We start from the raw sequence: 17,372 nt of genomic DNA on the forward strand, positions 1-17,372 counted from the left end.
AGTAAGAGGAGTTAGCGTTATTCTTTCCTGTAGCTCACTGTAGAGGGAAGAGGAGAGAGAGTAGCATCTCTCTTCCTTCAGTAGAGCAGGACACTATGCCTATCTGAAACAATACAGGATTTTTTAAGTCTTTGCTTGAAATTACCACCTGTTAGCTCCTGTCCTGGGCCCTCTTTTTCTGACCCTATTTCCTTTTGGCTTCATGATCATTTTTTCCCTGCCTAGCTGTCCTCATTGGCTCTATGCAATTTCTTTAAAGAACTGCCTCTAAGTCCCATGCCATGTCACAAGCCAGGTGCCACATCTAGGGGATTGCCTGATTATGCTGCCGGAGGCTATTATTTCTTCTGACTTCATTCTTCACTTTCCATTTTCAACTTTGCCTTGCCTTTTTTTTTTTTTTTTTTTTACTAGATTTTCAACATTATTTGCTTATCCATCATCTTGTTTACCTGTTTATCAAGAATTAGATCCTTTCTAGACCAGGGGTGGGCAAACTTTTTGACTCGAGGGCCACAATGGGTTCTTAAACTGGATCGGAGGGCCAGAACAAAAGCATGGAAGGAGTGTTTGTGTGAACTAATATAAATTCAAAGTAAACATCATTACATAAAAGGGTACGGCATTTTTTTTCAATAGTTTTATTCATTTCAAACGGGGCGGATCCGGCCCTTGGGCCGTAGTTTGCCCACGGCTGTTTCTAGACACTGCCATGAACTGCTTATCTCAACCGAACCCTGGGACCTATGCTGTTTGCTGAAGGGGTAGCAGTGAAGACCACACATTAGGTTGTTAACCAATGGTCTGGATCACCTCCTGGGTAAAGCCATGGCCATTTCATGTCCAAATTAAAACCTTCCATGGCCAGCCAACCTGGCACTGGAGGAACACTAATTTAGCAACTGGAATCCCTGTGCTCCTTAACCGTTAACAGAGACCAGGGAAGAACTGCTGACTCTGCATTCAGAGGCCCAACCCCTACAGCTCGGGAAGCTCACAGAATTCTGTGCTTTATTCCAAAGCATATGCTAAAGCATTTTCCCAGCAGTTCAGGCCTGCTCCTTTCTAATGTTTTGTGTATTGTATGCACAAACTACTTTTGCTGAATTATGAAGAACTGTGATGATTATCTTGAGAAAAGCACTTGGGCTCTAATTTCAACTGCAAACTAAGGTAGTTGCTGCTCTTCATGGAATGCAATTTTTACTTGTGTCACTCAGCCACAATCCCTGCTGGCTTAATGGAAGCCCTACAACTGGAGAAGTAAGAAGAAAGCACATTGAGACTGGAAGGAGGGGCAGAGGCACTGAACAGTCTGGTCTGACACCTACACGTGCTGTTTCTTAATTGGGAGGGAGAACGGCTCTGCAGAAGCCGCCCCCCAGCACAGGGTTCCAGAGCTGGGAAGAGAAGCCCCTGTAACTAAAGGCTGGAAGACATATCCTGGTCATTCAGATGTGGGTATTTTGCAGATGTTTTCTCAAAATTGAATGAAAGAAGCTTTTCACTTCAAGGCAATCAACTGATAGTATTTGTGCCAATGATAACTTTCAAGTGTTCAAGCAAGGGAGAGCACCTTATCCATGTGGAGTTTGTTTTTATTATTTTTTTCTACTTAACTTTCTTTCAATTCTCCAAATTGAAGGCCAGAAAAGAACTGCCTTCAGTTAAGTGATTCTTCCCATATGACATTCAGTATTTGAGACAATTCACTTGTGTAACTTATATACCATTTGTGGTGAAGGAACTATTTCCTGTGAAATAGGATTTCAGTGCCAAGAACTATACTTTTAAAAAGTAACTTAGCAATTTCATTATCTTACCAGCAAGGGGCAGCAAACAACAATGTTTATTTGAAACACTAAGCTGTTACCTTAAGTTAGTTTAGAACTTGTCCTCTTATTATTTTGCTTAATGAATACATCTCTGATCCCTTTCCCACTCCTCTTAGTGATGCTAAGCTACAAAGACAGAATGAGAGGGACATCCAAAAGAGAAAAGAGTAAATTGTAACATTTAAAATATAATTCTAAGAAAAGGATAATATCTGCAAGTCCTTTGTGTTGACAAGTGGTAAGTCTCTTATAATTTCTAAGTTGAGTCCTAGTAACTATCACTAATTAAGTATATCCACAGAAATTATTCACAGTGTATTAATGAGAAGGAAAGGGTAAAGGTACTATCTTGTCATAAGTCTACATTTCTCACAAAATATAGGTTTCTCATCTGGGCTTTACTCATCTAGTGTATTTATTTATTTCATTTTAATAAGTAATTTTTGAGTATGTACCACAGGCCAGAAGCCATACATATTGCAACTGCACACTCTAAAATAGAAAATTCTGTACTGGAGAAAAATGATGATATTGATAAGATATCTGTCCTCCCTGCTTCTTCTTCTTCTTTTTTTTTAAGTTGGGGAAAATTATCCAAACTAAAAAAAAGACCTAGAGATAGAACAGGAGAAATTCTGAACAACAAGCATGAACAGAGAGTAAGATGCTAGTGAAGGTATGGAGAAATGTCAACTCCTAGCACTGTTGGTTTTTCTTCAGAAACTTCTTTTAAAATTTTCACTGTTGTTTTTCCAATCATAAATGATGGTGTGAAAAAATATAACTGTTTTTCTTATAACTGGATGAAATATCTGTCTTAAGACTCTGCCTAAAGGATAGAACTCAATTATTTCCAATAAACTTCATTGTTGTGGGGATTTCTGAGTATTTCATGTCTTTTTCAAATTCAGAATTTGCTCTCAACACTGTTTCTTGCTAGGTTTGGGAAAATACATCTACTACTGATGTTTGCCCTGTCTCAATGCTGTATTATAATCTTTGAGATGTAACTCATTTGACATGGAACTCATGTGTTCTGTTTCTGTGCTGCCATAAACATCAAGATGTGATTCAATCAAGATGTGATTTGCTGTCTGTCTTCTTGTGTTCCTAAGGTCCCCTGCAGGGCAGCTGGCTCTCTCTCTCTTACTCACCCATGATCTCTCTCATGCTCTCTCTCTCTCAACTTCTGAATCTTATTTGGGATCTTTGAGGAACACTCCATGTCACCACAGGCCATAGGATGCTCACTGGGCTCATTTATGCCCCCCATATCCTATGTAACTATCTATATATATAAAAGCCTAAGTGACCACCTGACCATCCAACCAGTAACTATGACATGCACTGGTCACCAGGGGGCAGACATTCAATGCAGGAGCTGCAGAGCTGCAGTGATTTGGCAGTTGGGGTTCTAGGGTAACACACCTGGACCAGAGAGGAGGGAGCCTGATTCTGAGGTGCATCACCCAAGAACCACCCTCTCACAATCTGGGACCCCTGGGGGATGTCAGAGAACTGGTTTGGGCCCAGTTCCCACAGGCCAGGCTGAGGGACCCCACCGGTGCACAAATCTGTGCACCGAGCCTCTAGTATTTAACATATTGCAACTGCACACTCCAAAATAGAAAATTCTGTGGGAACTGTTAGATCAGGGTCTTAGAAGGAAAGCAAACTCAGAATCCTTCACTTTCAGAGTTCCCTCAATAAATTCTTGGCTGGAATTTTGGCTTCAGTTCTATTACCCACAAAGATACTTTGCAACTTAATCATTGGAGGGACTGAATGAGACAAATACCTTTTAAAATTTCTACTGTTATACCTGTATCATGGCTTCTGAACTTAAAGGTCAATATTCAGCATTTATTCCAGAGAAATTTCCTTGAATGAGGGAGGCTCAATTAATAAAGAAAATTCCTGGGCAGGGGTGGAAGTATCAAGTAATGTTTCACATAATGACCCATATGCTCAACTACACTGTTATTTAAAACAAACCCAAACCAACATAAAACTTCTACCTCAAGAATATCTTTTTCCTTTTAATGCTAAGCTCCTCAAAAGAGGTCTCCATTTCTCAATCATCTAACAACTAATGTAGTTCACAGTCATATGGCATCTATGCATCAGAAAAAAATACTTTGAGATTTTATGAGCATTCGCATTTCAAATTCACTAATGTACATCTATATTGGAATTGGCCAACATAAACAAAAGTTAATTATGTATTCTGCCATGAAAGAATTTTTTTTTCCAGAAAAAGAAGAGATTGCGATCTGGATCGTGCAGACATGTCAAGTCATGTGCATGAAAACAGGCCACGAAGAAAACAGGAGTCCCTTTTACAGAGAGGGAGAGGAAGTTAAGGCGAAAGGCTGTTACAGCCATTGAGCTTGTTGTAAACATAGAGTTCTTCCTGTAGGGCTTTTGTAACTGACTTAAAGTATGAGAGTTCCTCCAAAGGCCCTCCCAATTCCTAACTAGGTTATGTCTCTCATAAATTTTGGTAGAATACAGGGTGTTTATTTCCAGAATTCCAATAATTCCTGTGAGTTTTAAGTTAGCCAGCAGAGGGCAGCAAATAGTAGTGCAAAACCTCAAGCTTGTAGTAGCAGCTGTTATGAATAAAGCATGAGGGTTAGATCACATTAAAGTCAATACATAAAGATTTTCTTGACACAAGGAAGATTTTTGGTGCTACTTCAAAAATAAAAATAAGTGATTTTTGGGAGAGAACCAAGATGGAGGCATAGGTAAATGCTGATACTTGCTGCCACCCACAACCACATCAAAATTACAACTAAAATACAGAACAACCATTATTCAGAACTGCCTGAAAGCTGGCTGGATGAGTCCTACAACTAGAGAGACAAAGAAGAAAATACATCAGTACTGGTAGGAGGGGCAGAGGCACGGAACCGGCTGGTCCAACACCCACGTGTGGCGTGTTTTTAATCAAGAGGGATATCTTCATTGTGGAGCCCTTTTGTGAGAAGCAAGGGGTCTCAGCCCCACACCAGACCCCTAGTGTAGGGTTCCAGAGTTGGGAAGTCCTCATAACTTTGGGCTGTAAAAACCAGTGGGGATTGTGGCTGAGTGACTCAGAGGCTGCTAGAGATTCAGGCAGTCCCTCTTAAAGGGCCAGCACATGAACTTACATGATCCCACTCCCTCTGAGCTCCAGTGCTGGGTGGCAGCAGGGCAGAGGAATTGGGAGAACCAGGGACATATAAGTAAGAACTGGATTGTCTGGCTTAGGGGAGGTGGCTTTCTCCCAGATGGGGGTACTTGCAGAGGTCACTGTTCTTGTGCTGGGACCTCCCCACATTGCAGAGCTGTCTGGCAGCCATATCTGAGTTTCCATCAGCATGGCTCAGACTGTTTGTTCCACCCTGGTGATTCCCTGAGACCCTGCCCCATCCAACTTGCAGTTCCACCCAAGCTGTTTGAAGGAGCTTTTTCATATGAATGGCCTGTCCTGGATCAGGTTACAGACTTTCCTAAACTCTCTTAAACAAGCAGCAACTGGTGTTAGTGTGCCCCATACCAATCAATTAAAAGGCCCACGACTCAGCACTAGCACCAGCCTGCCTTGCTTCTCAGCTTGGCCACCCCTTCCAAGCCCAATACAAATAGCAGCTATTTGCAGATCACACAGTAGCTCCCGTCAGGTGGCCCCAGGCAGTGGCTGACTTGGCACCTCCCAGGAGGCTCCAGAGCCAGTGCACTCAGTGTATAGTTTCAGACCATACCAGATTACAACTCCACACATCCACAAGTGACACACTGAAGGGGCAGACTCAGTCAGCACCAAAGCCCCACTGAAGCAAGTCCTGCTCCATAGGGGTGTTTTCTGCACAGCAGCTCTTCCACTGTAGTTGCAGCTGGATCTCACAGCCAATTGGCCTGCAGGTAAACTCCTCCCAGTGATGCCAACAACAATCAAGGTTCAACTCCAACAACACTGTTGTGTTCTAGAATGCCCAGTGCAGGTGACTAGGGAGGCTGAGCCACTGGGCCCTACAGGACAGCTACTACACAAGGCTGCTCTACCAATTCCAGAAGACATAGTAGCTGCTGCTTGTTTAAGAGAGTCTGAAGCCTGATCTAGGACAGGCCATTCATATGGAATACATAGTAAAAAACACAAGGAAGCAGCCAAAATGTAGACACAAAGAAACATGTGTCCCTCTGCCTGGCCTGTGTCCTCTCACAATCCAGGACCCCTCAGGGGATGTCAGAGAGCTGGTTTCAGCCTGATCCTGCAGGACAGACTGAGGGACCCCACTGGTGCATGAATTCATGCGCCGGGCCTCCAGTTAGAGTTATATTTGCATAAGTATGGCAAGTAAAATAGATAGTATTTAAACTTTTAGATTGATAGGAAAAATATAATAGAAAAGAAAACCAAGCTTAACACAAAAACTCATTTCTGAAACAACAACATAAATGAAAATATGAGATAAAATTTACCTTTTAGCCCTGGCTGGTGTGGCTCAGTTGGTTGAAGTGTCATCCCATATACTGAAAGATTACAGGTTTGATTCCGAATCAAGGCACATATGTAGGTTGCAGGTTCAAACCCCCAGTTGGGGCACATATGGAAGGCAAGCAATTGATGTTTTTTCTCACATTGATTTCTCTCTTTCTCTCTCTCTTTCTCTTTCCCTTCTCCTCTCTCTAAAATCAATAAGCAAATCCTTGGGTGAAGATTAAAAACACACACATCTTTTATTCCATTTTTAAAAAGTATATGTAATTAGAACCTGTTTGTGGATGAAAGGACAACCATGACAGACAGTCTCTGTGGAGAACAAGCTCTGTTTGGTAGCCAGAGCTTATATACTCTGTTCCTCAACATCAGAGTAATTCTCGGGTTCTTGCTATAGAGTTGGGCAGCTTTAAAGAGTTGACATTTCTATGTTTGGTTAACTTAAGAGTACTTGAGCCACAATTATATAGGATGGTGAAGTAGATGTGGGCTCCAATTACTTATTACCTCTTTCAGATGCTTGAGCTGAGGGAAAATATTAAGAAATGCTGTTTCTCCAGCTTTTGGAAATATTTCTAGAGTTCTCCAGGAATTAAGAACTGTTCCTTTGTAGCTGAGAGATGTACTGCATTTTCTACTTCACTGCAGAGATATTTCCTACTTAAAAGTGCTATCCTTTTTCATCCACATACAGATTGTGGAACAGAGAGGGACAAATCAGGGCAGGTGTATGAAAAGGAAGCCAATAGCTGAATTTTAATATGATCAACTTTATTTATTTAGATCTATTTTAGAATAGTAATTAAAATATTGTCTTTAGAAGTAGGCAATTTAAAGAATTTTTATATAGTGCATAGAAGATTTATAATGTATAACTACAAACAGTTTATTGAAATTTATCATTATGCATAGATTTTTTTACAAAAAATTAATGTTCTGTCAATTTTATGTATTTCATTGCCAATAAGATATTCCTTAATCATTGAAAAATAAGGACTAATTTTATTTTATTTTTTAAAGCTTTTTTAAAAATAATTTTTTAAATTAAAGTTGACATATCATATTATATTACTTTTAGGTGTACACCCCAGTAATTAGACATTATATAACTTACTAAATAATCATCCTGATATATCTCACACCCATTTGGCATCATACATAGTTATTAGAATATTACTCACTATCTTCCTCATGCTGTATCTTACATCCCTATGAATATTCTGTAACTATCTATATGTGCTTCTTAATCCTTTCGCCTTTATTACCCATCACCCTAACCCCCTCCCATCTGGCAACATCATTGGGGGTGCTGGAAGAAGAAACAGAGAGAGCAAGAAATTGAAAACCTATTTGAAAATATAATGACAGAAAACTTTATGTTCTCTGTATCTATGAGTCTGTTTTTTTTTCTGCTTGTTTATTTTGTTTTTTAGATCCAATTGTTGACTGATATGTATTTATTGCCATTTTATTGTTCATATTTTTAATCTTTTTTTCTTCTTTTTTTGTAAATATCTTTTTATTGATTTCAGAGAGAAGAAGGGAGAATGAGAGAGCAGTAGAAACATCAGTGATGACAGAGAATCATTGATTGGCTGCCTCCTGCATGCCCTCTACTGGGAATCATGGCCACAAGCAAGGCATGTGCTCTGACCAGGAATTGAATTGTGATTTTCTGGTTCATGAGTCAATGCTCAATCGCTGAGCAACACTGGCTGCCTGCTGTTTTTTCCTCTTCTTAAAGAAGACCCTTTAATGTTTTATGTAACACTGGTTTGTTGATGATGAACTCTTAGGTATGGGAAGCTCTTTATCTGTCTTTTGATTCTAAATGATTGCTTTGCTGGGTAGAGTAATTTTGGTTGTAGGTCCTAGCTTTTCATCACTTGAAAATTTCTTGCCACTCCTTCCTGGTCTGCAAAGTTTTTCTTGAGAAATCAGCTGACAGTCTTATGGGAGCTCCTGTGTAAGCCACCAACTTCTTTTACCTTGCTACTTTTAAGATTACCTCTTTGTTTTTAATCCTTGGCATTTTAATTATGATGTATCTTGGTGTGGGCATCTTTGGGTTCAGCATCTTTGGGGCTCTCTGTGCTTCCTGGACTTGTGTGTCTATTTCTTTCACCAAATTAATGAAGTTTTCTGTCATTATATTTTCAAATAGGTTTTCAATTTCTTGCTCTCTCTGTTTCTTCTTCCAGCACCCCCAATGATGTGAATGTTGGTAGGTCTAAAGTTGTCCCAGAGGCTCCTTACAGTCCTCATTTTTTAAATTATTTTTTCTTTTTGATGTTCTAATTGGGTATTTTTTGCTTCCTTATATTACAATTTGATTATCAGCTTCATCAGTTCTACTGTTGATTTCCTGTAAATTATTCTTCATTTCAGTTAGTGGATTCTTCATTTCCGACTGGTTCTTTATGGGTTTCATGTCCTTTTTAGTTTTCTATTTTTAACAAAACACATATTCTTTCTGATTACAATTCACGTGTATTTCTTTTTATTAAATTTAGGAATAAAGATAAGTCAACTATAGCTATATTTAAGTTACTAGGACATAGCAAAATGAACCAGGCTCACTCAGTATTCAAAAATATTTAAGATAGGTATGGAAGTAATGTAAATAAATAAACGTATGTTCTTTGAGTAGCTTTCATTATTATTTTTAGTTGCTGTGAAACCAATCAATCAAGAAGAACTTAGTGATATTAAAAACAAATGAAGAATTACAGAAAACAATATATCTTCACAATATTGAAACTGAATACAAATTTAGTTTTAAGAAGGAAGTCGAATTTAAACTGAGCTTTTTAATATGTTGTGCCTTTAAACATCAGGGAAGTGGGAGGAAAAAATTAAAAGCAAAAAGAGCAGTGGATACAAGAATGAGCAAGACACATGTGAAGATAGTGATAGAGGGACCATATTGGAGAAGAGAGCATTGTTGGGGCTGGGGGATAGTGAGAAATAAGATCTTTCAGCAAGTGCTATCTTTTGTTATTAATATTAAGACCCTAAAGTCAGGCAAGAGAGTTTGTGATGTAATAGGGGGCCATTATTGAGTAGTTTCTTTAAATATTAATATTCTTGTACAAATTAGTAGTGTTTTTTCTTGCACTCAATGGAACTGAAAATTACATCTTCTGACTTATTTTCATCAGGTGAGAATTCTAATTTCAAATGAAAATTTCCCCTTTAGTATATAAAAAATTAAAATAAAACCATAATCTTAAAACATAAGAGAAATTATCTCTGAATATTTTTATAGATGAAATTAATGCTGAAATAATTGCAGTTATAATTTTAATAGGGAAGAAGGATAGCATTGCATAGGGATGGAAGGATAGAGCAAAGGAAGAGACTGGCAAGTGCCCAAAAGGGTGTCATTTCTGTAGTTGTTGGTAGGATTGTTGGGAGTTACTGCTCACCAAGGATAGATCTTACAGGGAGAGCCAGAAACAGGATGCCATTAACAACTTGATTCTCTTCAGACTCAGAAATAGGCAGTGCGTTATGCAAAATTTGAGGTTCCATTTCAAGTGACTCACTTCAGCCCTACTATAATGAATAATAACAACAAAAATGCTAATTTATTTTGGATAGTCCTTTAGTGTTTTTCATATATATATATATATATATATATATATATATATATATATATATATTGATTTCAGAGAGGGAGAGGCAGAGAGAGAGAGATAGAAGCATCAATGATGAGAGAGAATCATTGATTGGCTGCCTCCTGCACACCCCCCACTGGGGATTGAGCTCATAACCCAGGCATGTGCCCTGACCCAGAATCAAACTGTGACTTCTTGGTTCATAGGTTGGCACTCAACCACTGAGCACACCAGCTAGGCTACTTTAGTGTTTTTCAAGAGTATTTGCTTCATATCATTTTATCTCCTTAATCTTTGAACTGTAATCTAAAGAGAGCAGGATAGATAAAATTTGTTCAGCATTAAGTAATGACTAGCAGAATCAGGACTCTCACTAAGCCTTTTCTGATTTCAAATCTAGAAAGTTCTTCCTATGTGATGAAAAACATTTATTCTTTGCCCTAGCAAAGCTTAAATAATATGCTGACTGAAAATAGACTTTAATAGTTGTTTACTTCTTCCTGAATGTTTATAATCCACTCATTAATGTTGATGTGATTTTTACTTCTGTTAAAGTTTGCATTAGGCACTTTTCATGTAGCAGCAAATACCTTTATGGATTCTGAACAACTTACTAGTGGAATGGTGGTGAAATTTCATTTTCACTGCTAGAACTGTGTCCCACAAAACACTTAAATAGCTGACTGGGAGTTTTCCGTGGTCTCTAGAAAAGCTCCAAGCTCCACCTTCATTGGAAAACTGAGAACCGGGCTGAAGACTCAGATTCTTTGTCTCCACTCTGGACTTAGAGATTTAGAATCTTTGGAATCTGCCTTTGTAACCAGTAAGTATCTCAGGTGACTCTTCAGGTGATTTTAGTTTTAAAAACCTGAAACTTTAATTACTCCTCCTTTTTCTTGTTGAAGAATTATCCTTCCATTCTTCTTCCATCTTAAAGTTCAACAGTGTGTGGTGCTAAAAAGATCTCCCCCCCCCCCCCCACCAATTCAGTGCTTAATATCTGCAAAATGAAACATACACACACAGAATTTTTATGATTTCTAACCTAACCAGGGAGTATAAATTCTTTGAAAATTTTTAATTTTTTCCAGGTGGATTTCAAGTACTCTCATGTTTTGCACAGAGAATATATTCTATATCAATAATCAAACATCTATATATATAAAAGCCCAGCAACCAGAATGACAGAACGACCAGAACAACTGGAATGACTGGTGGCTATGATGTGCACTGCAGCAGCCAACCAGCCTGATTTGGGCCCCAATCACACTCCCTGCCCACAATTGGTCCCCAACACCCCAATAGGGGGTAGGGCTGACTGGCTAACTGCCCGCAGGCCCCCTCCCCCCCACTGGCCGGTGGGCTGGCCAGACCCCACCTGTGCATGAATTCATGCACCGGGTCTCTAGTTTATTATAATGTTTGGAAATATTTCTTCCAACATGTTCCTCATTTTAACTAATGGGAGAAACCATATTGATTCACACGACCAAAAAAATTAATCACAATATTATAAGAAAACTTTTAATTTATTCATGACAGAAATATTAACTTGTCTTTAGAAACATTTTCTGATAAAATAAAAGTCTGAATATAACCATTGTAAGTTATTAGGAACATATTAGGAACACATATTTTCTAAAACAAATTAAGCAGACCTATTTTGAATTGAGCAGAATTATTTTTTGAAAAACTTTAGATAAGAAAAAATCCTTCAAGTTTTCTTTCTACTAAAACTGATTCTCTGACTGTAAGTCAAATGAGGTCTCGTATAACTTCATGAGGAAACTGTTCACTCCTTGAAGGAGAGGAAAGCATGTCAACAAGAAGCATATGACCACCCCCACTTTCATAACATTTGGTAGAACAAGTCAATACATTTCCTAGTAATGGGTTTCTAATTAATGCGCCATTTCTTTTTTTTCAATTAAAACATTTTTTTTTCAATTACCATTGACATAGAGTATTATATTAGTTTTAGGTGTACAATGTAGTGATTAGTCATTATATAACTGATCAGGTGATCACCCCAATAAGTCTAGAACCCACCTGATACCACACATAGTTATTATATTATTGATCATATTTCCTATGCTGTACTTTACATCTCCATGATTGTTTTTATAACTGGCAATTTGTACATCTTTACCTTTTAAATTTGTATTAACTTTATTGGGGTGACACTGGTTTATAAAATTATATAGGTTTCAGGTGTACAATTGGCAATTTATGTATCTAAACTACTATTGAAAGTATTACATATGTCCCCCCTACCCCTCATTGACCCCTTCTAGCCCACTCCCACCCTCTGCCCTTCACCCTAGGCCTTCACCACCCTATTGTTTGTGTTCATGGGTTATGCATATATGCATACAAGTTCTTTGCTTGATATCTTCTCACCTACCCACCCATCCCCACCTTCCCTCTGAGATTCGGCAGTCTGTTCCATGCTTCTGTATCACTGGATCTCTTTTGTTCAACAGTTTATTTTGTTCATTAGATTCCACATATGAATAAGATCATGTGATATGTGTCTTTCTCTGACTGGCTTATTTTGTTTAGCACATCTCCAGGTCCCTCCATGCTGTCTCAAAGGGTAAGAGATCTTTCTTTTTTACTGTTGTATAGTATCCCATGGTGTATATGTACCACAGTTTTTTTATCCATTCATCTACTGATGGGCACTTGGGCTGTTTCCAGATCTTAGCTATTGTACACAAAACTCTTGGATATAGAGGGGCAAGTTTAAGATTGACCCTGTGCATGTGGGAATTATGCTCTGCTAAGGGAATTTTTTTAATTTGGAGCTTACATAACTGATATAATAAATAATGTAGAAATGGGTCCCAAGGAAGCTTTTATTCACTTGGCAAGCAGGCACCCTAGAACACATGCACCCTAGAGCACACGTGGGGTTGGAAGGAGGGAGAAGATCAAATTCACCAGAATAGGGGAAGGAAGATTGGAGATTCAAAATGAAAATGGTCCTATATAAGGATTGATCCATCAGATGCCAGTACCTGGATAAACTGTTTATGCTATGGATTTGACTTCATGGATTTATTGTGAAACAAAACAAACTATTGAGGTAGGCTATCCATAAGCTTACACCAGTTTTATAATAAAGACTAGAGGCCTGGTGCACGAATTCATGTATGGGTGGGGCCCCTCGGTGTGGCCTGCAAAGATTGGGCTGAAACCAGCAGTCCAATGCTGCCTGTCACTCCCGCTCATCCCCGCCCTGCTGGGCCTGCCGCAGGCTCGTGTCCAGTCAGTCCTGATCGGGAGAGGCTCACGCCACTGCAGCAGTGCTCTCCAGCCATGAGCCCTGCATCTGGCGCCCATTCCAAGGGGGGTTTGGAGGGTAGGGGCTGCAGGAGGTTGGCCAGTCCATGGATGGCTGCGGGAGGTTGGTTGCCCTGATTGGGGCCATCAGGCTAGCTGGACAGGGGGTGAGGGCTCATGGGAGGTTGGCTGTGGGAGCATACTGACCACAAGGGGGCAGCTCTTGTGGTGAGTGTCTGCCCCCTGGTGGTCAGTGTGCATCATAGCAACTGGTCATTTCAATCATTAGGTCACATAGGCTTTTATATATATATATAGACTAGAGGCCCAGTGCACAAAATTCATGCACAGGTAGGGTCCCTAGGCCTGGCCAGCGATCAGGGCCGATCTGTGGGGTGACCAGCGTGGTGATCGGGGGGCCCCCCGCTGACACCCGCCTTAGCTGGCCTGGTGCCTGTGGCCTGGGAGAAGCTCCTGCATTGAGCATCTGACCCCTGGTGGTCAGTGTAAGTCATAGCAACCGGTCGTTCTGCCGTTTGGTTGATTTGCATATTAGGATTTTATTATATAGGATACTAGAGGCTCAGTGCATGAAATTCAAGCATGGGGGGTGTCCCTCAGTCTGGCCTGCATCCTCTTCAATCTGGGACCCCTCGGGGGATGTCCGACTGCCGGTTTAGGCCTGATCCCAGTGCAGACATCCCTCTCACAATCCAGGACCAGTGGCTCCTACCCACTTACCTGCCTGCCTGCCTCGCCCCCAACAGCCCTCCCCTGCAGGCCAGTTCACCCCCAACTGCCCTCCCTTGCTGGCCTGATCACCTCTAATGCCCTGCCAGCTGATCTCACCTCTAACCCCCTGCCAGCCTGATCTTGCCCCTAACTGCCTCTGCCTTGGCTCCCACCACCATGGCTTTGTCCGGAAGGAAGTCAGACATCTGGAAGGTGGCTGGTTGACCTGGTCTAATTAGCATATTACACTTTTATTAGTATAGATTATATTTCATAAGCAGTAGTGAATTTTCAAACATAATTTGTACTTAATCATAAAGTATTAGATGGAATTTAGTAACCAGTAGTTTGATTTCCTATCTTTCTTTTGTGTTTTGACCCTGCCTTTCTTACACCCTTCATTTGAAAATGTTTAGAAGCAAAGCAAAAATAAAATCTCCATTTACTTTTCTAGTCCTGTTATATTTAAAATTATAGCAGAAATTAACTTTCATTATCTAATATTTAACCACTTTCTATGATATTTATACTTTCTTCCTCTACCTTATCAGTTAAGTTATAAACATTATTATATCATTACATTTGTTATCAGTGTGAAAAATATATTTTGTAAAAATCCTTAACTTTTAGTTACTTGGAAAGTTTTCATTGACATTTTATTTCATTACATAAATCCTAAGTATTCAGCGAATAATATCAGGTTATGTGTAATCTGCTTTTAGTAAATTTCAAAGAAAGTACAAATTGCACTTGGTCCTATATTACCTACTATTTAACTATATTAAAAATAAATCAGTCATATTTGTTCATGAGAGGTGGCATGACCCGTACCTCCAGGACATGGGGGAAACACACGGATAAAGTGATAGTTACTGTAATGTGTCACGGTAAGTTTGGATAAAAAAAAGTCTATGCACACAGAAATAATAAACTTGATTAATCCCAGAGCTCTGAAGGGAGACTTGACTTCTTTGTCACTACATGTTCCTAGATTTTCACTACAGTCCAACTCAGAGTAGAGGGTGGTATGTGTATTTGGATAAACATACTCTGCTTCAGATTTGTTCCCTTGGGTTGATGGGCTGTGATTGGTGAGTTCTCCAATATAAATATATACATTTCTGAGGTGGGTTAAAAAAATCAATGTAACAGATTATTTTAACTTAAGCAAGGCCTTTCATGAATAAATCACAATCAAATTTTGGTGAGAAGGGAAAAGAGAAATAAGCAGAGAGTGACAGGGACTAGAGCAGGCTTTGAATTGTCAACACAGCATAAGTTCCTGGGAGACAAAGGGAAGAGGACAACAGAGCTTTAGATAACCCTCATCATCTTGTTAGTTTTGTTTTGCTCATAGTGCCTGTGAGCTGACATGTCTTTATGTGTTTGATATACCCACAACAGAAGTCATCTCACCAGAAGGCAAGGGCCTTTCTCTTGTGTTTCTCATTTTAGTTGAGGACAAGTTATCTGAGTCATGTCTTTTCATCTGCCTGCCTGCTTATTAACATATTTGCTATATCCTGTAGATCCTACTGCCAGACTATCTTTCATCGGTTTCTACCCTTTCCTTCTCATTGCCAGAATCAAGTTCAAGACATCATTGCCTGGATCATTGATTTGCTTTCTAACAAAAAGTCATCATCTCCAAGTACCCTATTTGCTTGAATCCATGTCCTAAACTTATAATTTTTCTACTAAAAAGTTCCAGTGACCACTCATTGATAGATAGTAACCAAATTGACAGTAAAGTTCTTTTTCTGACATTCAGAGTCAGCCACAATGACAGCCATTTTCTCTCTTAATCTTTTCTTTTCCTCCTGTTTTAAATAGTTGCCAGACTCACTGATGTTTCGTAAACATGTCCACCGAATACTCGCAGGATGCAGTCTGAACTGATGTTGCCACACCTGGAGCATGCTCTTCCATTTCTCTTGCCCAAATGTTGTTTATTTAATAATATTTTAGATATATTTTTGTAAAATTTTCCTGATTTTTCTGAACCGTAAGTGATATTTTAATTTAACCATTATAAGTATGCAAGCAGGTTCCATGACACATCTTTGTTTTCTTTTCCATTATAGCGTTCACCCCCCGTCCCCCCAACCCCCCACCTTCTAGACTGCAAACATGTTAAGGGAATAAACTGTGTTCTAATATTTCTTGTGTCTTCTATGTAGTAATTCTTAAGAAGACATTATATAAAGCAAGAACTCTGTAAATATTTGTTAGATTGAGAATAATGTGTTATCGAGACATAAAAAATGCAATGTACTTTAAGCATCCACAAAGAAAGAATGTTTAGAATACACATAATGGTACAGCTTAAAAAAATGTATTGTTTTTCAAATAATCTTGGTTGATGGTAGGCCTTACAAAAGGTGGCCTGTAATCTTCTCTATTGTTTTCAAATCTCTATCTAAATATGGAAGAGAAAATTATGAAATTGCTTTAGTTCACTGAACTAGTAGAATAACGAATTGGGAGGTATATACATATGTAATTATCATATAAATATATTTATCACGATAATGAGTATCTGCTTATTCATTTCTACCAACTGGAAACTAGATTTTTTTTTTTTAAGTCAGTGAAAAGTTCTAAAAGTTTCTATCACATTCTCTCTAATAAAAAGGAAATAATATTTCAATAGAAGGTATGGAAATGTTGAAGTGTAAAGGCTCATGAACATTTTAGTTAGAATTAAGCTTATTAACATGAACAGAAAGGAAATATATTTTACATTCTTAAAAAGACATTATGAGTATAATAGCTATGGTGAGTAGCCTAGTGTTCTTAGTGCCTCACATTTGATTTCTAAATAAACATGTGTAAGTATAACACCTCTCCTTGGCCTCCCTCACCTTTTCCCCTTGAGTTATTGCTGTTTAGAGTAAGACTTTGATTTCAAATGTTGATAACAGATGGTTGGCAGACAACAGTGTGGTGATTGTGGGGCCAAGGGCAGTGGATGGAAGTGGAAGACGGTATAGGGGGATAAATGGTGATGAAAAAAATTAAATTAAGTTTAATTAAAACTACTCTAGGAATTCACATGAAACAAAATAATATGTTAAAGATGCATAAGTTCGGTATCTAAAATTATTTTGCAGTCCCTAACTCACTTTATGATTACTCTACTATTTAAATACAGAGACATTCTCTATCTCTGACTTTTACGTTTCCTCCAGTCATACTAAGAATCTTGATAGCTCCTTCCCTCCTGTCCTATTGCCCATGGTAAGATGGACAGGGAACAAGAGTGGCTAGGTAGGAGAAAGATGTGCTTTGTGGTGAATTATATATTTTTAATAAAATAATTGAATTATATAATAAAACAGTAGGATTCTATAGACAGTATAAAAGGAGGTATGTTGTTAATTGAACACTCTTCTGTAATTTTTGTAAGAT

The sequence above is a fragment of the Myotis nattereri genome, assembly GCF_964212035.1.
Source record: "Myotis nattereri genome assembly, chromosome: 3".
Taxonomy (NCBI): Eukaryota; Metazoa; Chordata; class Mammalia; order Chiroptera; family Vespertilionidae; genus Myotis; species Myotis nattereri.